The 27,547-nt window shown below is 48.7% G+C and overlaps 1 long non-coding RNA gene across 1 annotated transcript in view; it reads left to right on the top strand.

Annotated features, from left to right (window-relative positions):
- LOC131480167 (uncharacterized) overlaps positions 1–27,265 on the top strand; it is a 41,010-nt gene extending 13,745 nt beyond the window's left edge. Inside the window, exons 2-3 of the long non-coding RNA XR_009245282.1 lie at positions 5,956–6,044; positions 27,136–27,265. This is a non-coding gene — a long non-coding RNA (uncharacterized LOC131480167). The remainder of the gene's footprint in view (positions 1–5,955; positions 6,045–27,135) is intronic.
- Positions 27,266–27,547: the final 282 nt, after the last annotated feature.

Below are 27,547 nucleotides of genomic sequence, written 5' to 3'. Positions count from 1 at the left end.
GAATGTTGCAGCCCGGCCCACCCCACACCCTATTCAGGATGCACATTTGGGTGCTGCTGCCTTGCCCAGTCCAGTCTATGGCGGATCCCTTAACCTGTGATTGATGGCAGGCTCCTTGGTCACACCTAGCTTAGTCCATAACCACCTAAACTTTAGGTTTACCAGTGGGGCTAAACTTTCTACAGGGTGTGGCCCACACATCCTGCACAGAGTCCATCCCAGGATAAGGTTCTAGAGTGCTAGTTAAAATTATGGACCTGCCTACTGTGACCAGTCTCCTGAACCAACATCATGTCAGGCAAAAAAATATCCTGCTAGACAGTCCGGGGCTTATCATTTGCATTACAGGTGTTCAAAGCTCAGCATTAATGAGTGATTAGAAGTTTTCCAAAAGAAGAGTTACTGGCATTGGGAATCTTTAGGATTGACTCAGAACCCAGAAACAGTGGTGTCACCCTAGAGCTATCTAAACAGCGATTCGGACATCCATTACCCCAGAGCTCCCCGCCCGGGTGGCCAGCAGGCACAGCCTGGCACCACATGGTGCACTGGCCGCCCTGGGTGAGGCCGGGGACTCGTTCACTGCCTTGCAGCAGCGTCTTTGGCGTGAGCCCCCAGCATTGGGTCCGATCCAGCAGGGGCACCCCCCACAGCCACCACACTGTGAGGAGTGGCAGTTGCCCCCAAACCCAAGCCCGAACTCCTCCCAAACTCACCTAGCTGCCAGATATTAGCAGCTGGGTGGAGCTAGGAATTTTAAGCCAGTTCCCAAGTTCCCTCATGGTGTACTTACCCTGAGGGAAGAGCTCTCTTGGGTCCTGGGTGAGGCTGAGGACTCGTTCACTGCCTTGCAGCAGCGTCTTTGGCGTGAGCCCCCAGCATTGGGTCCGACCCGGCAGGGGCACCCCCCACAGCCGCCACACTGTGAGGAGCGGCAGTTGCCCCCAAACCCAAGCCCGAACTCTATTTGTTTATTTATTTTTAACTTTTATTGCAATGGCAGATTTACAGGGAGGAGAAGAAAGAGAAAGATCTTCTATTTCTGGTTTACTTCCTATATGGCCACAATGGCCAGAACTCAGCTGAGCTGAAGCCAGGAGCCAGAACTTCTGTGTCTCCCTCATGGTGCAGGGTCCTTCCACTGCTTCCAGGCCACACGCAGGGAGCTGGATGGGAAGTAGAGCAGCAGGGACACAAACCAGCGCCCACATAGCATTGCCAGAGCTGCAGCCCTGAGGATTAGCAAGTTGAGCTATCACGTCAGCCCCACCTTCCATAAACTTTTAAGAAATAGTTGTTTATTTGTGCAAAAAACCTTCTCCTGACTAATTCACTCTCCAGATGCTCACAGGATTAAGCCAGAAGGCAGAGGTCCGACCTGCATCTCTCCGCACTTGGCAGGGACTTGATTTCTTGAACCTTTGCCTGCTACCTCTCAGGTGCGCATGAGCAGAATGTGGATTGGGAGTGGTGTCAGGACTTGAACCCAGTCCTTCTGACATGGGATGCGAGCATTGTAACCAGCATGTAACCAATGGACTGAATAATGTTGCGTGGTGTATGATCACCTGTAGTTTGGACAAGTAGAAAATAGTTTGTAGCTTCATGAGGTACAGCAAGGAGCAGGCTTGCTGTGGAAAGCCAGGGTTCTGGTGCCTGGCGTGGGCTTCTGGCTTCTGTTCCTGGTGTGCTGTTGTGTAACTCCCTACCCCCACCCAGAGAGATAACTCACCTGTTCCGTTCCCGCTTGTTCTTCCAGCAGGTGCAGATACTAAGGCCTGTTTATTAACCTAAGCCCATGGGCATTCCGTTCTGAATAATCCTGTAATTATGCATTGCACATTCTTCCTCACTATGCTGGTCCTTGAGCATGTGCTTAGGTGTCTGTCCAGGATTGGAACAGCGAAGATACGTGAATGCAGTAACCCCAGGAAACATGAAATACAACTTCCTTTACTTGTGGTCACTAACATATTTTTTCATTTTTTTACTTAATCAGTTATAAGCCTCAATACCAATTCCCGGAATGGTGAATAGTTGCAGAATACCTTGTGGTTCATGCAGCACTTATACATCACCTATTTCATTTGCTTCTTTTTTCAAAAAGATTTATTTATTTTTATTACAAAGTCAGATATACAGAGAGGAGGAGAGACAGAGAAGAAGATCTTCGGTCCGATGATTCACTCCCCAAGTGAGCCGCAACGGGCCGGTGCGCGCCGATCCGAAGCCGGGAACCTGGAACCTCTTCCAGGTCTCTCACACAGGTGCAGGGTCCCAATGCTTTGGGCTGTCCTCGACTGCCTTCCCAGGCCACAAGCAGGGAGCTGGATGGGAAGTGGAACTGCCGGGATTAGAACCGGCGGCGCCCATATGGGATCCCGGGGCGTTCAAGGCGAGAACTTTAGCTGCTAGGCCACGCCGCCGGGCCCTTCATTTGCTTCTTAATTGAATAAGAATCGTGCTCTGTTTCTCCTGATTCTAACATATGTGAGTGTTCTTTCAGCCGTCAGCTATAGTGAAGGTGAACTTGGTTGAAACCTTGTTATTTGTATCATCTGTCACGTATGATCAGTGAAGAAACATAAAACATATATATCCAGCCGTTCTTTTTATTTAAATACAGAGTTACACACCGAGAGAGAGAGACGCTTCCATCTTCTGGTTCACTTCTCCGATGCCTGCAGTAGCCAGGTCTGGGCCAGGCTGAAGCTAGCAGCTTGTAGCTCCCTGCAGGTTTCCCACATGGGAGGCAGGCCACAGGTACCTAGGCCATCTTGCAGTGCTTTCCCAGTCTCAATGCTGTGGATGCCAGTCCTGTCCTGGGTGCTCCACTTCTGATCCAGCTCCCTAATGGCCTGAGAAAAGCAGCAGAAGATGGCCCAAGGCCACCCATGTGGGAGACCCAGATGAAGCCAGAAGCAGGATCAAAAGTGGAACAACTGGGACTTAAAGCAGCACTTGGCATGGGATTTTAGTGATGTGAGCAGCAGCTTAACCCACTGTGCTATGACCCAACATAATAAATCTTGACATTAGCACATGTCATTGCCTGTGGACAGAAGCACACGCAGGAGCCAAGTCACTGAGATAGTATGACGCATGTATGTGCCCTCTGCTGCTTGCTATTGGCTGGTCGTTGCATAGCCCATGTCAAGGGGCCTCACAGCATGTGTGGCACAGGTGACTGCATTAGCAGTTCTTGAACCATTGCTGGAGACTGACAGCCTAGTGGATCGGCATAAACCTGCTAACTCTTGAAGTGTCCAGAGGTGTTTTACCGTCCCAGGCTCCAGGAGATTCACATTCCCAGCTTTTGCTTTCTTTTCTCATCCCTGAAACTTCCTACCAGTAGTATTTCAGCTCTTCCTAGCTCTGAGCATTGGATGGGGGCACTGCTCCTCGGTCACAGGTTTTCTAGCCATCACCTACAAAAGAAAGTGCAAAGCAGAGCACAGAGTCACGTGTGGCTAGAACCCACATGTCCCTCACTTTGACGGCGTGCCATCCCCTGCTACTTCCCTGTCTCAATGATTTCTTTTTCATGTTGATCATGACCCACCAAAGGAATCTCATGACTTCCTTGCGGGTCGCAAGCTGCAAGATTAACAACACAGGTTTCATTAAGCTGTCCAACTCCCTCCCGACCCATCCCTAATACATTGTATGACTTACGAACTCAGTAAATGTGTACTGCACCTTGGTGTACTCAAGGTGGTAAACAACTCAATTTCTCTGACTGTTGGTGCCTCCATTTGGCAAGACAGCGAAGTACTCGGGCCTGCCTACCTCCTGGCGTGATTGTGAGACCTGAAGAAGAATATATATTTGCTTAAAACCCAAGTCTCAGGGCCTGGCATTGGCCCATGCTCAATTAACATGCATTTACGGTTTCTGCATACAGCCCTCTGCTTAACAGATATTTAGACTCTACATTGTTTTCATTCAACGTAATGGGAGGTTTACACACCATTGGTCTGAGGGCCCAGCCAGCTCAAGCAGTCTAGGATTTTCGAAGATGCCATGGGCTTGGAGGCAAATTCGCCTTCAGGAATAGCATTTCTTTCTGAGCTTAGCACAGGGCAGTCTCTGGCTGGAAATATGGGGGAAGGTCGTTCTAATTATACTATATTAAGATTCATTTCTCCCTGGAAAATGAAAAAAAAATAACTTACTGTTAGAATTCCATGGGGGGGAAACAAATATTAAATCTACCTTTAGGACAATTATAAGTTTAAAGCCAATGAAAGATTTAGAATGTTTGGACAATCCTAAGTTTTCATAGGAGTGATTATTCTGGGGCCAATGATGTGGCATAGCAAACCTGTGACACAGGTATCTAACATGGACACTGGTTCGTGTCCTGGCTGCTCCAGTTCCAATCCATCTCCCTGCTAATGGCCTGGGAAAGCAGTGGAGGATGGTCGAAGTGCTTGGGCCCCTGCACTCACGTGGGAGACTTGGAACAAGCTCCTGGCTCCTGGTTTCTGGCTGGCCCAGCCCTGGCCATTGTGGCCATTTAGAGACTGAACCTGGGGATGAAAGATCTCTCTCTTTCGCTCTGTATGTCTCCCCCTCTCTCGGTAACGTCTTCAAATAAATACAATGAGTATATACTTTAAAAAAATCATTTTCACTCCGTGAACCTGAATTAGTGCGATGGATTTGTGAGTCGACGAGCTGGCTGCTAGGCTGTGGATGCAGTAGCCTCTTGGGATCTCATTTCTCCACCAGCCAACGGGAGGATGCCACCTATTCTAAAAGCCTGTGCCTCTGGAACAGACTCCTGATGCAGCACTTCAGCCTCTACTTGCAGGGCCTGGTAGCAGTGCCTCGCCCAAGTCTTGGGTGTTCTACTTTTTTTTAAGATTTCTTTATTTTTATTTGAAAGCAGATTTGCAGAGAGAAGGAAAGACCAATAGAAAGTTCTTCTGTCCTCTGGTTCACTCCCCAAGTGGCTGCAATGGCCTGAGCTGAGCTGATCTGAAGCCAGCAGCTTCCAAGCCATACAGGCTCAGGGTTCCAAAGCTTTGGGCCGTCCTTGACTGCTTTTCCATGCCACAGATAGGGAGCTGGATGGGAAATGGAGCAGCTGGAACATAAACCGGTGCCCAAATGGGATCCTGGCATGTACAAGGCGAGGATTTAGCCACTGAGTCATCGTGCCAGGCCCTTAACTGCTCCACTTTGGATCCAGCTTCCTGTCAAGCCACATGCCATGAGACAGCAGGTGATGGCTCCAATCTTCAGGTTCCTGCTGCCCGTGTGGAAGGGCCTGGTTGAGAGCAGGCTCCTGGCTTTGGTGTGGCCAAGCCCTTAGCTATTGTGGGTGTTTGGGGAGTGAATTGGAAACCAAAACATCTTTTTTCTCTCTCTCTCTCTCACACTCTAATTTGTATATTTTGTATTTACATTTCAAATGAAAATAAATAAGTAAAAATTTGAAATAAAAGGTTATGCCCCAAGCCTGGTCTTTGGAGTTCTTTATATTTACCAACAAGAAAGCAGTCTGAGCTGTGGTCAGATCGGTACAGTGCCTACAGCTGTGTCTTGTTAGGATTAGTTGAGTACGCCTTATCCAAAAGGCATGGGACCTGAAGCTTTTCAGAGTTGGCTGTTTTTCAATCCTTGCACATTTGCACAGACAATACTGGTTGAGCATTCTCATCTAAAAATCCCAAATGCTCCAAAGAACAAAACTCTGGGAGTTTGGTTTTCAGATGTTCAGATTAGAGATTCCAATCACATCGTGTTGTCAGCTGATGCGAGAGCCGCAAGGGGCCAAGGCAGCTGTTGCCCATGTAAGGGAACCCTCAGCAGACAAGCTTTGGCCTCTGTCATCATGGTGGTTCGCTCCAAGCTGCACTTCATCTTGTGTACGCAACATGTCTTCTGTCATGTGCCCTGTGAGCTGCCACAGAGTAATTAACGAGCCTGCTTGTTGTTCTCTCCTAGAACAGAATGACACAGAAGATCATGGAGCATCTAAACACCCAGAAAAATAAGAAGTTTTCCCTCCAGCCACCTGATTCCAGCTTTAGAAGGTCAGTAGCGAATTCCATTGACCTCAGAATCTTCACAAGTCCATAGTGACCAGCCGGCCTGAAGCTTGTGGGTAATTCGGATCCTGTCCCCGGCACAGGGTAGGCCTTGCCACTCCCTTGTGTTAATGTCAAAGGTTGCTCAGTACAGAGGAGGCAGGAGATGCTTCGGGTGGTGGCATTTGCCACGCAGTTCTCCAGCTCCGGCGTCACTATCCTCACAGAGTCTGTTGGGAAAGATCATTAGGAAGTGGTTCAGCTTGAAAGGTGAAGCTCGCCTGGAAAGATTCACGAAGGAGTCTCTTCCCTCTGCTGTTCTCAGAATGCAGATGGCCTGAGCTTCTGCGCAGACAGGGCTGCCCGGTCGGTAGTTGTACAGAGCCGAGTGGCTGCTAGGAGCCGCCTCCTCACTGTGTGTCCTCCATCACTTCCCTTTGGCCTCTTGCCTCAGTCCCCGTGTCCTGCTCTGGTTCCTCATTTCCCCCTAAAATAGAGTGCATGTCCCAGCATGTCGCTCCCCTGGGGCTGCGTCTGAAGGGTTCGTATCTCAGGACTCCGGTGTCCGGCAAGGCTCCTGAGGTCTCCTGCAGCCCAGGCTCCCCCAGCTGCATTGCTCAAAGCCCTTTCCTCAGCCTGGCACTTGTCATGTGCCTTTGTTCTGGCTGTCGTTCCATCTGGCATGACCACCTGCACCTCCTTTGCCTGTCTGCCTCACCTGCCTCAGCTCACACAGCCCATCTGGGAGCCATTACAGTGGGCTGAGCTCAGCCCAGCATCCTGACTAGACCTCGGTCCCTGCACTCCCCCAGTTGGTTGATGATGCATTTCGACTTGTTCCTTCCTCCTGCTGCACTGGGTCTCCTTCTTCATGAGCGACATCCCCATCCTTGAGGCAGGATAGCACCATGGTCAAAGGCACAGTTCCTGGAGCCATACTGCATGGGTTCAAATCCCGTTAAAGGATTTGTTGAGTGTGTGCTATCGGATTCCAGCTCTCCCTAGCTCATTTTCTGTGTCTATAAAACCAGGGTAATAAAACACCCACAGTGCAAGCTTGTACATTGTTATGTAACACACATGGGCTGGTAGCAGGCCATACTGTTTAATTCTTATCTGTTAGTGGTACTTGTCATAAGAAAAACGACACTGAAGGGAACCGCACATTTTCCCCTGGAAGATCAGCACCCCACAAAGCATAGCAATGGTTTTAGCTTATGGATTATCTTCTGGAAAATTCAGAACCCTATGCTGGAGGAGGTTGAATGCAAATATATTGTTAGTGACATCTTAGAAAATACTTTTAAAAGATTATTTATTTTTATTGGAAAATTAGATCAGATTTACAGAAAGAGATACACAGATAGGAGTCTTCCATCCACTGGTTCACTCCCCAAGTGGTTGCAATGGCCAGAGCTGAGCTGATCCTAAGCCAGGAGCTTCTTCCGGGTCTCCCACACGGGTGCAGGGTCCCAAGGCTTTGGGCCGTCCTCCACTGCTTTCCCAGGCCACAAGCAGGGAGCTTGGCGGGAAGTGGAGCAGCAGGGACATGAACTGGCATTTGCAAGGGGGAGGATTAGTTAATTGGGCCATTATGCTGAACCCAGGAGATTTTTTTTTTTAAGATTTATTTATTTGACAGGCAGAGTTATAAAGAGAGAGAGAGAGATCCTCCATCCACTGGCTGTTTGACTCCCTAAGTGGCTTCATAGTTTGGGGCTGAGGTTGGGCCAGAGTGAAATCAGGAGCCGGGGGTTTCTTTTAGGTCTCTCATGTGGGCTTAGGAGCTCTAGCACCAGGACCATATTCTGGTGCTTTCTCAGGTGCATCAGTTAGCTGCTGGATCAGAAATGGAGCAGCTACATCTTAAGCCAGCACCCATATGGGATGTCAGCGCTGTGGGCAATGGCTTAACGCACTACACCAAAACATTGGCCCCAGAGATTTCCATTGCTGTTTCTCATTCAGTAGCTCAATCCCCAGACCAGGAAGGCATCATTACAGCTTTGACTCCATTGCCCCCTGGTTTAAAGGCCCTTTGGATACTTCCGGAACTCTGGCAATTAAGCTTCTTTGGGATCCTTCATTCCTCTGCCCCTGTGAAATAGATGCCATGTGAAGATGTCTATGGGGCAGGATTTGCCCAGCTTTCTGTAGGGTTGAAGGGTGTGAAGAGGAAGGAGGCTGGAGCCTGGGTTACCCTGACTTGTATAAGTGTCAGAACCTGTGGCTCTTGGCTATCTCATTCCCCTTCCCAGCAGGAGTGCCTGAGTTCAATGGACACAGCCAGGACACCCCAAAGTTGTGTCCAGTCGCATCCCTGCAGCCATGGCCCTTCTCTGTGTGCACTTGCACTGGGGACCCGTGAGCCATGTGTTCTCTGCACACTGACACCAGGGCAGCTTATGGACACAGCACAGTCTCTGTCCCACGAAGGGAAGCGCTTGAGCTTCACACCCAGCCTGGGGCCGCTGTCTCTCCTCTCATGCTCACACAGCGGCTGGCATAGCCACCATCAGCCTCCTTCTCTAGGGCTCAGGGGGGCCTTGGATACACAGGAGTCACCTGCTATGAAGTCAACTGTGGGGACCTATCTCCTGGGGAGGGGACCTAGGTGCATGGTTCAGTGCGGAAAGCTCTGGCAGACACACCAAGAGTGAAAGCTCATTGCGACCCAGCTCATGCTGGGCCTTGGTTTGGAGCTCTCAGCACTTCCACCACCCTTTAGTCTGCACCTCTGCACCATGCTTCCTGCTCTTCCGCGTCATCTGTGTTCTGCACGCTGCTGAGTCTAGTCTTTAAGTCATGAACTACTTCCCCTGTAAGCTCTGCACTCCTCCTCCCTTCCGGTGGGGTCATTCTCTTTCCTGAGATTCGCAGCCCTCCCTCGCTTGCCTCACACGCAGGCAGATCCTGGCAGGTGCCTTATGCTAGTCTCATCCTCTCTCCACCCCGGGGAGCAGATCTGGGAACAGAGCCAGACACTCTCGCCTGTCCTTCAGGTGGAATTCCTTCTCTTCCCAGAGCCGAGCCCGCAAGGATGACCGCTGGGTCGGAATCCGGAGTCCCAAACCCTGCTCCATGTTACAGTTGTGGTCTGGACATTTCAGCCTGTGGCTTCTATTCAAAGTCAGCAAGCAACTCTCGCCTGCCTTCTGGCCCACCCTTCACCTATGACGTTGACCCTTCCATAGCCCCCATCTCTTGGAGGGTGTCACCAAGTTCTATGCAAAATGTGGTTAAAATTATTTATTTGAGGCGAGTGCTGGGACTGGGGGCAAATCCTGTCAAGTTGGGCTTCAAAACCACCTGGAAAGTGCAAAATTTGGGAATTGAAGTAGGCCCGGTAGGGAAACCGTGAATGCCTCTCTGTCTAGTTGCAACTCCCACTGGTGAGCATGAGAACCAGGACTTAGGCATGGGCCTGGCTAAATAGAAGGTGGCACCCACCAGTATGAGTATCTGCTGGATAGTGGGGTCAGTTGGGTTGAATTAGGCTGCAATGCCTCTTGATGTGTATGAGAGCTGAATGGGATGTGAGACAGATTGGACCAATCTGCTGCACATTTGACAAGCACTGGAACCAGGGCAGGGGGCGGGCCTGGTGGGGGTTATTGTGGCTCACTCTGACTAGGCTACAGCTCCCGCTGGTGGACTTGAGGGCCAAGTGTGTAGTGGGCTGGGTTGGTCCAATCTGTAGGATCTAATAATTTGTCTGAGAGATGGGGCTAGAGACAGAACTGACCCAGCAATTGCAACTACCCGTGTATGCATAGGCTGATATGGGTGATGGGCTGAGCCAGATCCCATACTGATTAACACTCAGGTCTGGAATCACCTCAGATGAGGTCTCTTTGGGGATCCCCCGCAACTAAACACTAGACTCAGAATTCCAACCATGGGGAGAAGTGCAGGATCAGTGGTCTGACCATAGAGTGCCTGTGTCAGAACCTTGCCTCATCATTGGAAAACACAGAGCTGTGGATGGCATGCCCAGATGTACCTGAAGGAGGTGGCACTCCACTGCGACTGCAGAGGACATCTGGTACCATAGCAGAGGACGAAGAGCAGAACAAATAGGACAACTACCCCAGCCAAGCATGGACAGCAAATATCAGGGCAAATGGAGGCTCTAGGGTGGACTGTGTCAGCCAATGGACCTTAGAAGGATTTCCTTATCCTTGGATTGGTGAGATCGACAGCAATTCAGAACTATCAAAACCACATGCTCCATCGGGGACCCCGGGTTAATGTTGGGTGGCCATTCCCCATCCCTGGGTGTTGGGGTGGTTGGGGAGGATGGGTGCAGCTTCTCCACTTGTCTTCCCCTCCCCCCTCCCCCCTCCCCCCCAGATACAGGAGAATGAGAAAGTAAGTTTGAAGGCAGTAGTTTCATCCATTTTCCTCAAACCCTTCCCACCCTGATCAACTATGTAAACATCATAACAATGTTTAATTGACAGATACATAGAGATCTGCCGTCCCTTAGTTCACTCTCCCAAACACGTGCAACGACCAAGGCTGGGTTGCAGCCAACGTGAGGCACTGAGAACTTGATGTTGACCTCCCCCGCATGTGTGCAACGAGCCCAGCTGCTTGAGGCGTCACCATTGCCTCCAAAGGTGTACACAAGCAGGACACTAGAGCTGGGTATTGAACCTGGATACTCGGATGCAGAACATGGCTTTGAGATTTACCTCTAGTCTCTAACCTTATGACTCTGGCAATAGCTTCTTCCCTGGATCTGCGTTCTGGTGCCCCAATCCTAAATGTGAGCAGGTGTTTTGTTTTGTTTTTTTTTTAACATATAACCCCCTCATTCAAAAATGATACGTCAAGACCAGGATCTTCTCCCTGTTTGCCCAAGGCCTAGGCATGCCAGCTCCAACCTCCTCATATCTTACTCTAGCTCTCATACCCTCGCCAGACACTAGTGGACCCTTGCTGTGTCCAGGGCTCCAGCCTGGGCGCCATGGGTAAGGAGGGTCAGCCTCTTCCTTCAAGACCTGGGCAGTGATGTGGATGTCAGAGTCAGAGACTGCAACTTGTCCGTGAACTATAATCACAACACAGGTAGACCTGTGGGAGTCAGGGTCCATGACGGAGGAACACAGGAAAGAAAGCCGAGGGTTTTGGAAGATGCTGTGCTGCAGCAGCTGGGAGCATAACTCTGGGCCTTGGGCTGTTTTGTTACCAAGATCTGGTGAGCTCTTGTGAGACCATATAAAATGACTCAAAACAGTATTTCAAGTTAAAAAAAAACAAACCTACAACTGCCATTTAAAAAAGATTTATTTATTTTTATTAGAAAGTCAGATATACAGAGAAGAGGAGAAACAGAGAGGAAGATCCTCCATCCACTGATTCACTCCCAAGAGACCACAAATGCTGGAGCTGAACCAGTCTGAAGCCAGGAGCAGGAGCCTTCTCTAGGTCTCCCATGTGGATGCAGGGTCCCAAGCCTTTAGGCCATCCTTCACTGTTTTCCCAGGCCACAAACAGAGAGCTGGTTGGGAAACAGGGGCCACTGGGACATGAACTTACACCCATATGGGATCCCTGTGCATCCAAGGCAAGGCCTTCAGTAGATAGGCAACCAGCTGGACCCTAAAACTGCCTTTCTTAAAACAGGTTGATTGTGAAATATGTTGAGAAGAGTGCTTCTTTTCCACTAATCTGGGGTTGGAGGGTGTAAGAGTTTGCCTGAATTTTCAAAGATTTGTTTAATTTTATTGGAAAGATTTTACCGAGAGGAGAGACAAAAAGATCTTCCATGCACTGGTTCACTCCCCACGTAGCTACAACAGCCAGAGCTGAGCCAATTCTAAAGCCAGGAGCCATGGGCTTTTTCTGGGTCTCATATGGGTGCAGGGCCCCAAGGCTTGAGCCATCCCTCACTGCCTTCCCAGGCCATAAACAGGGAGCTGGATAGGAAGTGGGGCAGGCGGGACAAAACTGGTGCCCATATGGGATGCCAGCATTTGCAGGTGAGGACTTTAGCCACTAGTCTCTCATGCCAGGCCCAGTTTGCCTGAATTTTGAAAAAACTCTTGTGAAAATTTTGAGTCAGGAGGTAGGGAGAGCTGTGGTGTTGTGGTGGTACAGGGGGTTATTTTTGATTGGAAAGTCAGATATACAGAGAGGAAGAGAGTCAGAGAGGAAGATCTTCCTTCCTGTGATCCACAAGTAGCGACAACAGCCAGAGCTGAGCCGGTCTGAAGCCAGGAGCCTAGAGCCTCTTCCAGGTCTCTCACGTGGGTGCAGGGTCCCAAGGCTTTGGGCTGTCTTTGACTGCTTTCCCAGGCCACCAGCAGGGAGCTGGATGGGAAGTGGGGCTGCTGGGATTAGACCCAGTACCCAAATGGGATCCTGGTACGTTCAAGGCAAGGACTCCAGCCACCAGGGTACCACGTTGGGCCCTATGTTACCACCTGCAACAATATCCTACATCGGAGCACCCAGTCGAGTCCCAGCTGCTCTTCTCTGATCCAGCTTCCTGATGATGTGCTTGGGAAGACAGGAGGTGATGGCCCAAGGGCTTGGCTCATGCCACTCACACGCCAGGCCTGGATGCAGTTCCTAGCTCCTGGCTTCGGCCCAGGCCAGGCTGCTGTAGCTATTGAGGAATGAACCAGCGGATGGACGACCTGTCTCCATCATATTGCATGCCTTTCAAATAAGTAAATTAGTTTTAAAACATTCTTAGGGATAGGGTTCCTAGCTTAACAATTGCAATGCTGGTTCAGATGCTCCTGGGACCCAGCCCCAGCCCCTGACTCTAGCTGCTTCCAATGCAGAACCTGGAGGGCAGCAGCTGGCAGCTCAGGTGACTGGGGCCTTGCCACCCGTGTGAGAGACCAGATTGAATTTCCAGTCCCAGCCCCAGCCAGCCCCACCCAGCCATGCCCAGCCCCAGCCCCAGCCAACCCCAGCCATTCAGGCCTTTGGGGAAGTAAACCAGCAGACAGGAGTTGTCTCTGCCTCTGTTTCACTGTTTCTCAAATAAACAAATGAATGAAAATTCCACAGAACTTTCCTAAGAACTTTTGAGTTGAGTGCCCTGCTTCTTGAGCAAGGGCTATGTCAGAGTTGGCTCTTGTCAAAAGGCTGCTGGCATGGCTTCGCTCTCATTTCAGATGTGCCATTCAGCTGCTGCCCATGTGGCCATGGCCCTCCCGAAGGACAGGCCCAGCAAAGCCGCTGGGGACTGTGGCTCTGTATGCGGAGCACCCAGCAAGGGAGCCCCTTTTCTCTGTGGCCTTGAACTTAAATTTTCTGGATAATTCTATCCTCCATGACTTCCTTATGGTGTGAGCAGCTGCTGAAGGACCCAAGATAAGCCATTTTCCTGTGCCTGCTGAGAGACAGAAGGGCAAACATTGATGTTTTATTGCCTCATTAATAGAGCTAGCATCCTAATTTGCACCACAAAATTCTAGAGGGTAAACATTTGGGCATACATTTTCACATGTGCCAAGCTCACAATGTAGGCATGCGCACAGAGGCATATACACCTGCCCAAACATGCAACCATGGCATGCACACATGTACTTAGCAAATGCACACACACGTACACACACACATGCACACACAGGCACACACACAGGCACACAGGCATACACAAAGCAGCCCTTTTGTTTCCTCTTTGAACTCTGAATGAGGTTTCCGGAGAATTACATTGGCAGTTCTGTTAGTATCAGGCACCTGCTCTACAGCAGCCCCATCTTGGCTTCCCAATCACTCGAACATCTGAACAAAAGGAGATAAGCAAGTGAGGCCAGTTGCCCTGCCCTGCACACCACACCTTGATAATTCACATCTGTGCCCTTGTTTACAACACCCTCCAGACAAACACACATGTGTGCATGAGGTCAGATTCCAGTGTCTGCAAAAGACGCTAACATCTGCTTGCAGGTATGTGTTTCTGAGCTACAAAAGAGGCCGTTTAGGCATCTGGCATGACTCCTGGTGCCCCTGTGTCTTTCAACTTACTCTCCCTCTTCCTGGGTGCTAGTGCCTCACCCTCATCATCACCCTAGTAACACCCGCCTCAATCCTTAAGCCCCTTGGACCTTGTTCGTTAGCAATAGAGGCTTGCATATGCTCCCCCCAAAATGTGTGCTTGACAAACAATTCTCTCTCCCGATTTTTAATTGTCTGCACATCACACTCTCTGCCTATGAAGCTAGTCTGTTCATTTTAAATACACACACACAGTGCGGGACCAGTATCAAGCCACCTCCTGCAATGCTGACATTCCGTATTAGAGTGTTGTTTCCTGTTGCAGTTCTCCACTTCTGATCCAGCTCCATGCTAAGGCATCTGTGAAAAGAGCAGATGTCCCACGTCGGGGGCCGAGAAGGAGCTCTTGCCTCCTGGCTTTGTCCTGGCTCAGCCCAGGCCTGGCTGTTGCAACCATTTGGCTACTGGACCAGCAAATGAAAAATTTTGTCTCTCCCTCTCTGTGTAATGCTGTCCTTCAAATAAATACATCTTTTTTAAAAATTACACAAATAAAAAATGATGAGATTTAAAAAAAATAGTAAAAGCAGAGTTTGACCTCAGAGCATGGGTGGAGGGAGCTCCTGGGAGCATGGTAGCTGCTGGGGGTATCTGAGCCACTGCTGCCAAACAGTGAGCAAATCCTTTGCTTGTGGGCAGCCAAAGGGCCAACTGGCACCAGACTTCACCCACTGGCCACCCATCAGTGAGCTCTATGGTTTTGGAGGATTGGAATTACTGCCTAGGGACGCCCATGGATAAGGCCACTGTACGTGTAGGTGAGGAATGAATCCTGAGGGACTCCCAACAACAGGGCCAATGTACTTGCAGGTAAGGAGGGGACAGATCTGGTGGCTGGAGGGAAGAGACCAGAAGTTCCATATGGGTCAGACTGACATATCAGCCTACATGGGAGTCCTGAGAAGGCTTTTTATGGAGCATTGCTGACCACATGCCAGTCCATGTGAGAGCTAGGGTTGGGGGCCTGTCTAGCAGGGCTAGATCCCAGTATCTGACTGAATGTAGAAACAGGGGACAGGTCACATTAGGCAGGGCCATGTCACTAACCAGCACGTTAAGGAATCAGGTCTGGAGGTAGATTCTGTGGGGGAATATGTGAGTCAAACCCTGTGGAAATACAAGTCCCACTGATTAGCTCAAGAGTTGGGGTGGTGATGGGCTGAGCTAGGTGTGACCATGGAACCTGTCATCACTCACAGGTACAGGGACCAATAGCCTGGGCAGGTACAGGCTGCAGCACCTGCATGTGCATCCTAAAACAGGGTATGGGGTTGGCCAGACCGCAACATTCACCGACTCATACAAGGCCAAAATGGAGGAGCAAGCTATGCTGGGCAAGGGCCTAGCCCCACTGGCATGCATGAGGTCTGGGAGTGGACCAAGTGGGGGAACTTGGGAAACTCCCCTACTGGATCATAACTCCCGCTGGAGAGCATGAAGTCCAGGCATGGGGGTCAGGCAAGTTGCGCAAGGTAGCTCTAACTGTTGGCAAATGTGTAGGGGGCAGACCAGGCAGAGCCAAGCAAACCTTAGCTCACTGGTAAGTGCAGAAACCAGGCTGGAGTGCAGGTTGTGCTGGGCTAGGCTGTCACACCTACCAGTCTGCATGACCTAGGGAAGGGCGCAGACTGAACAGGGCCAGGTTCTGGAACCCACAGTGAGAGTTGGAACTGGGGGCTGGCTGAGTCTGACCAGGCTACATCATCCAAAGGCAAAGCCTAAGACAAGTGATAGAATATACCAAGCTAGGTCAGAGCAACCACTGGCATGCGTAAGATCTATGGCTGGGAACATGCCTGCTTGGGGAGCAAAGGGGACACCCTGTCTGGGTTGTGGTTCCCACTGGTGAGTTGGAAGGCCAGAGTGGAGGCTGCTATCTGGTCTGGACATGGTTGCAGTGTCCCTCAGCACAAGTGTGGACTGGGTCTGGGGTGTACCAGCCTGGGCTAGACTCTAGCACCCAGTGGTGCTAGTGAGAACCAGGGTAGGTGTAGGACAGGCTAGGCTAGGTCTCTGTCCCTGCTGAGCCATGTGTGAACTGTGTCTGGGTGTGGACTAGGCTTGGCTCGGCTGTAACACCCAACAGTAAAACTGGAATGGATTGAAAGTCAGTCACGAAAGGCCACTGTTCCTGCTAGGACAGGAGGTGAATGAAGTGTAGGGAAGGCCCACAGACCCACCAGTGTGCACCAGATCTGACCTTGGGAGAGATTCTTTGGAGGAGCTTGGGTAACTCTTCCGTGGACACAGTTCCTGCAGGTGAACACAAGAACCACGATATGAGCAGCCCAGGCCAGGCCAAGGAATAGTACCTACCAGCACACATTTGGCTCAGGTTGGGGCAAACCAGGCTGGGCCAGTTTACATCACCTGCTAGTGAATCTGAACACCAGAACAGAGCGTAGGTTGGGCTGGGTTAGGCTGTAGCACGTGGCAGCACATGGCAGTTCACATGAACTCCAAGACTGAGGACCAGCTGGGCTGGGCTAGGCTGTAGCCCCAACCAGCGTGAGTTGGAATTGGAGGTGGGCTAGGCCAGGCTACAGCACCCACTGACAAATACTGAGATGAGGCAGGCCATGCCAGACTGGGCTGCAGCACCTAACCAGCACATGTGAGACCCAGAGGGAAAGGGGGTAAAACCAGTAAGGGGGCTGTGTGGAGCTCCCTTGCTAAACCACCACTCCCACTGGAGAGCATGAGTTGGGATAGGGAAGACCGGGCCTAGAAGGGCTACAATGCCTGTTGGCCTCATGTGAACTGTATCAGGGAAAAGCCAGGCTGGGTTGACTGTTCTTACTGGTTCATGCACAAGTCAGAGTGGGTGTAGATTGGTTGGCTTTGCCACAGCATTAGCAGGTAGATGCTGGCATGGGGGTGGGGGGCAAATTCTGTCAAGTTAAACTGCAGAACCACCTGGAGAGTGCTTGATGTGGGAGTTGGAGTGGGTCCAGTAGGGAAAGAGTGGACACATCCCTCTTGGGTTGCCACTCTGACTGGTGATCATGAGAGCCAGGACTAGTGTAGGCATGGCTAGACAGAGAATGGCACCCATAGGTACGTGTGTGTGCTGGATAATGGAGCTGGTAGGGTTGAACTAGGCTTCAATGCCCATTCAATGCCCATTGACATGTATGAGAGCTGAATGTAATGTGGGACCATCTGAACCAGTTGGCTGTCCATACTGGCAAACATGGGAACCAGGGCAGGGGGCATGGGGCAGGTATCATGGGGGTTATTGTGGGTTGCTCTGACTAGGCTACAACTTCCAATGGTGTATGTGAAGGCCAAGTGTGTGGTGGGCAGGATTGGGCTGGACTGAAACACCCATTGGTTCATGTAGAAGACAGGGCTGGAGACAGAACTGACCCTGGAATTGCATCCACCAGTGTTTGCATAGCCTGATTTGTGATGACGGACTGTGACAGACCCTGTCCTGACGAGCACATGCAAGAATCAGGTCTGGGATCACCTCAGACAAAGTTTCTTTGGAGATTCCCACAACTGAATTGCTGGACTCAGAACCCCAACCATGGAGAGCATTGTAGGTTCCATGGTCTGTGGAGTGCATGTGTCAGAGCTGGGCCTCCTCAGTGGCTTAGATGGAGCAGTGGGCAGCATATCCAGGTGCACATGGAGGACACACAGTACATTGGAGTCTGCAGAGAACACCTGGTACCACCACAGAGGACAGAGGACAGAATAAATTGATCAACTACCCCAGCCACGTGTTGGCAGTGAATATCGGGGCAAAGTGAGACTCTGAGATGGACTATGTCAACCAGTGGATTCTGGGGAGATTTTATCGTGCTCGGAGTGGTGAGATTTGCAGTATTTCAGAACTATTGAACTATCAAAACCTTTTGTGCAGGACCCTCAGTGCATGCCTCACATCAGGAACCCTGGGGTGGTGTCGTGTGGCTGTCCTCCATCTCAGAGGAGGCTGGGTGTGGCTTCTCTCCATATTTCTCCCCTTCCTCCAGATACAGGAAGGGAAAAAGAATGTGGAAATGGTGATCTCACCCACCTTCCTGTAGCCCTTGGCCCTAATCACTCCAACTATGTAGAAATTATAAAAGATAAAAATAAAAATAAAAAATACATTTAAAAAATAGTAAAAGCAAATTGAAACCAATATTTATTTTCTTCCCATACCCAATGGGTGATGTTGAGCTGACCTGCGAGGACACACCCACCACTGAAACCAGGGGCCGGATGGCGGCAACTTCCCACTGGCTCTGCCCACTGCCAGGCTTCCTGAAGCTTCCCCTTCCCTTAGCCCTACTGGATCAGCTCTTCTCTCCCTCCTTCTCTTCCCTCCCTGTCTCCCTCCCTCCCTCCGTCCAACCCTCCATCCCACCCTCCATCCCTCTCTCAGCAGCCTTCTAGGCCACTGCTAGCTCAGAAGACTACAAGCCCAACTCCCACCTGCCTTCAGGGCATTCCTCATCTCCAGGTGACCCCTGCCCCACGCCTTCGTCCCTTCTAACACCCTGCCTGCTTGTCTCTGGATTGGTGTGTATGTAGCTCAGCCCCGGATCACCGTGGCCAGTTACACTCATGCACTGACCTGTCCTTCCTGCTTCCTCTGATCTTTTGGCACATGGCCACCTGCTGCTTGGCCATGTGCCTGGGGCAGGGGCTGACCTAGCTCTTTCCCTAGGAAGTGAAGGGATCTCCAATTAATAGCTATTCCTGGGAAGTGAATGGATTGCAAGTTAATTCGCATCTCCCAGAGTGCAGGGCTCAGGTCTCTGCTTCGTGCCTCGTCCTTCTCTGAGCAGCTGAGTGTAGACTGTGAGCCTGGCCTGTGTCACTATGGGGCTTCTCTGTCCTTCTTTTGGGATGGCACAGGGTTCAGGGACACTGAGCCTTCCCAAGGGTTCTGTGTGGGAAGGGGTGAGCATGGAGGCCACAAAGCTGTTTCACCGCCTGACTTGTGGGCCCCATATGTCCACCAGGATATGTGTTTGTGACACAAAGCGACCAGCTCCATTCCTAACCCTATTCCAGCTCTGTTCCTTGCAGATGGTATCTCCTTCAAGCTGGTAATTTATTCTCCTAAAGATGTCCTGGAAGCGAAGTTGGCTGCTTATTGCAAAGCCTGCTTTTGACTTCCAACTCAGATTACCTTAAATTAATGTTGACGCATGCAAGATTTATTAGCCAAGCAGCCATCTCTTCAGCGCCTGGCGGGACTCAGAACATGTGCGTAAATCACCCGCTTGACAACTTCCTGGACTGAGCCCTGGGTGTTTACCTTCACAAATCAATGCACCCATTCTCAGATGGCAGATTTGGGACACGGAGGACGGTTCGAGGTGACATTTAGGAAGGGAACAACTCTGAGACATGGCCAAGACCACAAGCCAGGAGCTCTTCTTGCATCTTCTCGGATTTTCCCCAGAAAAGTTCACCAGCAACTGCTGACCTGGGAGTGGGACAACACTTCCTGGACTCCACACCCGGTGGCCTGTGGCCGGGCCGCAGCCAGCTGGTGGTCAGAGCTGCCTCTGTGGGACCTTGCTGTTACTGGATGAGCAACTCTTGGGATTTGCTCCTTACACCTGAAAGGTGCTCTTTTTTGACCATTGAATGCATGCAGATCAAGAAATAATTTCTCTGTCCACTTTAGCAAGGAAGTTGTCCAAGATACAGCATTGTTTAATATTTAAGCTGGAATTCTTGTTCCCATGGTAAACCTGGGAGACTCCGTGAATGGCATGACTATGTTCAGAGTCCAGAAGTCAGCTCATGACACATGTGACATGTGTAATCAAATGCAATGTGCTGAGCCAGGGTGGCCTGGTGGCCTCGGTGGGATGTTGTGTGGATCCTGGGGAGAAGGTACCCCCCCTGGGCAGGCCACCCCTGGCTGCCTTTCTTCACATGAAGTCTAACTCCCCCGGCCCCTCTAGGCCAGGGCTGCTTACTGAATTGCCTGTTTCTTTGTGTGCTTTCCCAGCAGTCTCCCTCTGTTTTTCACATTGAAAGCAATGGGCCAAGTTGGAGAGAGTGACAGACTTGGGCAAAGGCCAAGGCTGTCCACAGCAATCTGCTGGCTAACATGGCTCATGGAGATTTGCTGCTGCTTTTGTTTTCATAAGCAACCCACAAAATAAGAAGGCAGAGAGGGGCAGAGGAAGGAGGAGAGGGAGAGTTGTATATGGGAAGGGACAGATGGGATGGGGCAGACAGACACTGAAACAGAGGCAGTGTGAGAGAAAGAGAGAGAGAGAGACTGAGAGAGGGAGGGAGAGAGAGAGTGTTCTTGTTCAGTCCTATCCCATTTCCCAGCTGCCTCTCTGAGCAAAGTTTAGCTCAGGACGTGGCTGGCTTGTCCAGCCTCCACTTTCCACTGTGGCACTTGGCAAGGGCAGCTGAGACCACTACAGATGGCACCAGGGGAGGGAAGCAAGTGCTGGCCTTATTTCTCTGGGCCTTGTGCTAAGGCCTGCATAGGGAATGCCCACACTGCTTGCCAAGTCAAGTATTTCCATAGCCTGAGTCAGACAGAACCTTACTCTGTGACTACAGCACAGGCAAGTAAGGGAACCAAATGCCAGTCACAGAAGGCGATGAAATAATCATCGCCACAAGCCTTCAAATGGACCCGGGACAATTCCCGCCACCGCTGCCCAGTGGTCGTGTTTTGTAGGGGATCATGCAGACTTCCGGAGTTGGTTATTGACCTACTCATTCTGTCTTTAAGCCAGGCTCTGAAGAGTATTGGTGCGAGGCTTGGAAAGTCTGTGCTCATCATGGGAGTTTCATTAAAATATCCCAGGCCTCCCAGAAACTTGTGGTTTGAAGTAAAAGAAAACAGGGAATTCAAAAGTTTAATTAATTCCTGAGAAGAAAGACGTGATCACCTCTAGAGTGTTATATTTTGTGTCTGCCATTTCTGCAGACTTATAGTTGCCTCATTCTTTTTTTTAAAGATCTATTTATTTTTATTGGAAAGGCAGATCAGATTTATGGAGAGAAGGAGAGACAGAGACACAAATACCTTCCATCTGCTGGTTCACTCCCCAAATAGTGCAACGGCCAGAGCTGAGCCAATCTGAAGCCAGGAGCCAAGGAACGTCCTCCAGGTCTCCCATGTGGGTGCAGGGTCCCAAGGCTTTGGGCTGTCCTCTACTGCTTCTTCAACAGGCCAGTGGCTTCTCCAGTATAGGACTGATGGGTTTTATGCTGCAGTGTGTCTGGTTTTCACCTGGTCAGACGCATTCTCTTAATGCCTTCCCTTATCGCAGATTCATTCAGAAACATGAAAGTGGCACATGCCCACAATGAACGTCTTCAAAAACTTCATGGAGAGGGCATATTTGGAAAAAAGCCTGCAACACATGGATTTCGAAATCTCTCACACCAAAATAAATGCCTTTTTGGAAGTGGCGTTGTGTTTCTAACAGTGATAAGTCAGAGATGTTACCGGTATACGACACACACGCATCACTCCCACACTTCGGATGTCATCTGAGCAATCGCGACATCAGGGAGTCCTCCCTTCGCACTCCTGGAAGAAGGCTGGGCCGGACTGAGGCCAGCCATGCATTTCCTGCATCTGAATGCAGGTTATAAAACTGCCGATTCTTCTCCCCCCCTTCTGACTCACAGAATTACGGTCTCAGGAGTTGGGGCCTGAAGCAGTATATTGTTGTAATAAGGCATCCCGACCCCACCCACAACCACTGCCAGTCCATTCTTCTCCTCCTCCTCCTGCTCCTTCTTCTGATACAGTTCCATAGTCTCTGGGATTTCCCCTCCCCTCCCCAATCCCCCCCCCCAAGTACTGATTTCCCCTCCAGTATTACAATGGTTAGTCCTTCATGAACAGTCATAAGTCCATCATTCTGCTAGTGCAGTGTTTCCCGACATTGTAGGCATGGATAATGTCACAGTGTCCAACATCCAATTGTCAGGACATATTCAACAGTTTCACCAGAAGTCCATCATTTATCTGGATATGGAGATGCATACTGTACTATGTCTCCACATGCCAGTCCATTCTTGTGCAGGAGACCAACAAAGAGCGTGATTTTCAGTGAGTTCTTGTAAAAAAGCAATGCAAACGCAAATCAATCAGTCAAATCCAACAAGCATGGTACAGGCTTCTGAGCTGCTCGTTTGCCCCCACACAAACACCCCCTGCAAAGAGAAGTGAATAGTGTCACAGCAATTTTTCATGTTCAACTGGTTGTGTTTTTTTTTTTATCTCTAAGCTTTTCTGATCTTGCTTTTCTCACTTGCAAAGGGAGAGGTTGGACATAATGATCTGTAAACAGTGTGTGTGTGTGTGTGTGTGTGTGTATGTGTGTGCGTATATGTGTGTGTGTTTCATAATTCATGCAACTTGGGGCCTGGCTGGTGAGTTAAGCTGTCACCTCTTACACCTGCCCACCTCCCACATCTAGTGCTGATTCAGATCCTAAGTGCTAAGTGTCCAGCTCCCTGCCAATGTGTCTGGGAAAGCAGAGGAGGATGACCTAAGTGCTTAGGCTCCTGCCACTCACATGGGAGACCTAGACAGACTTCCTGGCTCCCAGTTTCAGTCTGGCCCAGACCTGGACACTGTGGCCTTTGTGGGAGTGAGCCAGTAGATGGTACCTCTATCTCTCCTGTTTACATAAATAAATCTTAAGGAAAAAATAGATTCCTGCCACTCACGTCACCTAGTTCTGCTGACATAGACACAGATGTGTGTGGGGCCTCTTCAGTCCATATCTTCCTGCTGAATAATGGCAAACTTGCCTCGTAGGAGTTTCAACACAAAAGGAAACAAGAAATAGGAACAGCAAAACAGAAGCAATAAGTAAGAATGCCTTCAATGCTGATTTTAACTACTCTGGTTTTCTGCTGTTGAAGAATATTCTTCTTTCTTCTGTTAAACAGTAATTAAGTACATCTCCCTTAGGGCATTAATTCATTTATTAACTGATTTATTCAACACGGTATCTCGCACATTGCGGGACCTCACTGGAAGTCCAGATGTGGCAGTAGACAAACTGAGTGACTTTGTGCGGCTTTTTCTTTTACTGAAATCACTGTATCTTACCCAAAGTAGTCTGGTCTATGCACCTACTTATCAAAGGATGACACAGAAAACATTTTTAAACATAATTATTAAAAGAGAGAGTAGAGGATTCTTTGAGTCGTGTCTAATTGTTGAATCTCTAACCTAGATTTTCGAAAGGCAAATCCTTCCAGTCCACACCCTGTGATCTCCAGGAACAAACAAATAGAATCCATAGTTGGGCCATCTGTCAGTTCCAATAAATCACCTGGGAGCAAGTGTGATGGGGGGGATCTTCTCATTTGTTTCAGAAGCATTAACAATGGATTATGTTGATATTATAATACCTAGTGTATCCCAGATAATAAATGGATTGTTGGTTCATTTTTGTCAAAACTTTCAGAGGAAAGCATGTGAAGGATCATCCCTTGAAAATAACATTTCAGGAGAATCTAGATGGCGGAATAGGATAAGGACATGTTTAAACAGATGGAGAAACATTAGCCAGTGTGAAGCACAGAGGGCACATTCCATGAAGCAGGACAGTGTAGAACAGTAGCAGAGGAGTACATGGAGACTGAGAGACACAGGAAGACAGCAGACACAATGGTGTGGTGTTGCAGTGATCAATACCCCAGCAGCATGCGGTAATCTGAATTGCAGCAGCAGCCAGAAGTCCACCAGCAATAAGGTGGGAAGGGACGTTACCTGGGAGCTCAGGAGGTGAACCCAGACAAAGAACTGCTCATCTTGCTGGTCTGTTTGATTTGACCAGGAGCAGAGACAGAGTGGCAGGTCCCAAGCTGGCAGTGTGGGAACAGGGTGGATTTCACAACCCAGAGCTGCATCAGGCACCATTTTGTTTAAAGAATCAAAGGCTATGGGACAGGACTGCACATGCACTGAGCTGGGAGTGAACTCATTTCTGGCTCAGTGAACTGCAACAACACAGAATTCTACAGGTTCCACCCAAGATAGATCTGTGTACCCTCAGAGCTGATGGCTAGCAAATCAAGAACTCTAGTAGTGGCCAGTGTTTTGTATGATGTGGCAAAGGCTTTAAGACTGCAGAGTCAACAGTGAGCTGTGCATGCACTGAACTGGTCCCACAGGAAAATAATACTGACTATGGCTTCATATGGGTCAAAATAGGTCCGTGTGGCACCCAGACCTAACGTCCAACAGGTTCCAGCAAGATCAGCACCACCAACAACCTAGCTATATAGGACTCCTGGTTTCTCCCTAATCCTGGGACCTGCTCCAACCAGAAGTGGGAGAAAAGTTGTACAGATAATGAATGGTGCAGCCTCAGCACAGGGTCACAGGAAGTGGAGAATGAGCCAGGGTTACAAAGACGATGGTAGAAATGCAACATAAGAAGCCAGACCTGGAACTCGCTGGAAGGAGTGACACAAGTGACTGCAAACAAAGAGCCATGTGCCAACTACAATAAATAAGATCAAGCTGTAGACCTGTGGGTGACACAGCTTAGAAACCTGTCCTTAGGAGAAAACTCTGCTAATGACCAATAGCAAAAGATGGGACAGAGGCACAATGAATACTACTGAAGACTCCCCTGCAAAGGAGCAAAAGCCTTTACCAAACTCAGAGTTCACTGAGGCAGAAATCGAGAAAGTGCGGAATACAGAATTCAAAACACTTGTTATAAAACTTCTTATCGACAACAAGAAGCATGTAATGCAAGCATTCAAGGAATTCAAGGAATATGTCACACTGGAAATGAATCAAATGAAAACTGATATATCAGAAATGAAGAATACAATGGAGCAAATTAAAAATACAGTGGAGTCTCCAAAATAGAATGAGGGTGACAGAAGAAAGAATCTTTGAATTGGAAGATATTTCCTGTCACCAGGGGGAAACAAACAAAAAGCTGGAAGCAGAGCTGGATCAGGCCAAAAAAAGTATTCAAGAATTGAAGACACTATTAAAAGGCCAAATATAAGAGTTATGGGACTCCCAGAAAGAGAAGTTGGGATTAGAGGTAGATTCAATGAAATAAGAAGGGAAAATGTCCCTAATCTAGAGAAAGAATTGGGAAGCAAGATCCAGGAGGGGCACAGAACTCCAAAAACGGTTGAACCAAAGTGATCTTCACCACAACAAATGATCATTAAGCTCTCTTCAATCAAACATAAGGAAAATATCCTTAAATATGCATGTAAAAAAAAATCAATTGACTTTTAATGGAATGCCAATTAAATTCACAGGAGACCTCTTACAGGAAACTCTACAGGCCAGAAGAGAATGGAGTGACATATTCCAGATTCTAAAAGAAAAAAATTGTCGGCCCAGGATAATGTACCCAGCAAAGCTTTCCTTTGTCTTTGAAAATGAGATAAAATTCTTCCACAATAAAGAAAAGTTACAAGAATATACCTCTTGCAAACCTGCCCTACAAATGATACTTCAAGATGTTCTCTTGACAGAGAAGAGGAATAGCACCCACCAAAACCAAAGGCAAATGGGAAGAACATCCCAGTAAAAATAACAACAAAACACTAAATCAATGAACAACCCATTCCTAAAATGACAGGACCAAATTCTCACCCATTCATATTAACCCTGAATATAAATGGCTTAAACTAATCAATCAAACATCATAGATTTTAGACTGGATTAAAAAAACAAAACCCATCTATTTGATGCCTATAGGAGTCATATCTCACCAACAAAGATCAGCAGAAATTGTATCTCATGGATTTTAATTTTTTTTTTAGCTTCATCCCTTCAAAACACTTTCTCATTAAATTCTTCACTGACTCATAGATCATTTTCTTCAATATCATCATTCTCTTCAAGAAGATTCTTGATTTCCTTTTTCATTTCTTCAGCAACATATTAGTAGCATGTTATTTAACTTCATGGCATTGTTAATTGTTTTTTCTTCCTATTATTGTTTTTGTTTTGTGGCTTTTCATTTAAGGGGATATATATTAACTGCGAAATGGAGACTATCATATCCAGTGTGAGGATACAATGCAGTATGCATCTCTACTTCCAGATCAAAGATGGACTCCCAATGAAACTGTTTACTATACCTTGAAAATAGGATGTTGGACTCTCTGCCATTGTCTGTGTCTGCAATGATGGACATATGACTATTTATGAAGAACTATACTATAGTAATAATATAGGGGAACTCAGTGAGGGGGGAGGGGATTGGGGAGTGGATAAGGGAAATCCCACGGCTTATGGAACTGTATCATAAAATTATAATAATAACAAGAAGAAGAAGTAAAATAAAAGAGATGTTGTTAACTAAGTAGCAGAATGTTGGACTTGTGACTTGCTGAAGGACTATACTAATGTAGTAATATGGGGGAACACAGTGTTTAGGGGGTATAGGTTGGGAAGAAGGGAAGGTGCGGGGGAAATTCCATACCTATTAAAGCATATCATGGATGATAATAATAATAATTTAGAAAGTTGTATTTGAAAAAAAAAAAACATTTCAAGGGCCAACATGGTAGCCTAGCAGATAAAGCTGCCAACCTGTGATGTCAGCATCCCATAGAGCAGCCAGTCTGTGTCCTGGTGGTTTCAATTCTGGTCCAACTCCCTGCTAATGTGCCCGGGAAAGCAGTAAAAAGTGGCCAAGGTGTTGGGACTCACGCATCCATGTAGGAGACCTGGAGGAAAGTCCAGACTTGGGTCTAGCTCAGTTCCATTTGCTGCGGCCACTTAGGAAGTGAACCAGCAGATGGAAGATCTCTCTCTCTCTTCCTTTGTCTGTAACTCAGAGTCTCAAATAAGTGAATAGGTATTTTATAAAAAGAGTATTTCAAAGCCAATTTTCTTGAAATTGTAGTGGAATATTTTGAAGGGCGAAATTAATGGGAAGGACCAAAAATTCCCTGTGTTCTATCTCTAATGCCTAAGTGTCTTAAACCAAGAAATTAACCAGATTTATGAATTGCAGTTGTATCTTGGATTTAAGGGGTGGGAGAAGATATAAGGATTTATTTTCATGATTAATTTATGTTCCAGAAAAAGCTCACACAAGGTTACCTCACTAAACTCTTGTTCATTTCCCAGGATTTGAATGAATTTGTAACTGCAGTTTGCAGATCAGTTTCTGTAAGAGGAAGGTGAACGTCTTACCCCCAGAGGAGAGCTCCAGGGACTCAACCTCTGTTTGGTGAGAGGCGGCTGGGAGCTGGCCTAGGGGGTAGAGGTTCCCTTCCCTGCGCTCAGAGGGAGGAAGGCAGTCTCCACCCTGCTTGTGCTGGCCAGCATCTGCTTGGTACTCCGGGCACATTAGTTCCTCCAGCACACAGATTATTAAGTCAGAACAATGCCCCAACAGCTGGTTTTAACTTCACTGTTTGCTTAGAGTGATACCCAGAGAACGTGCAATGCAAGTTTGGCATGGAGCTCAGCCACACGCGTGTCGTCAGGACAGGGCAGCTGGAGCCACTTCTCTCAGAGGGCGGGCAACAGTGTGAAC

This window comes from Ochotona princeps, chromosome 1 (assembly GCF_030435755.1).
Source record: "Ochotona princeps isolate mOchPri1 chromosome 1, mOchPri1.hap1, whole genome shotgun sequence".
Taxonomy (NCBI): Eukaryota; Metazoa; Chordata; class Mammalia; order Lagomorpha; family Ochotonidae; genus Ochotona; species Ochotona princeps.
Note: the sequence above shows the minus strand (reverse complement) of the source record. Positions and strands in the feature narration are given on the sequence as shown.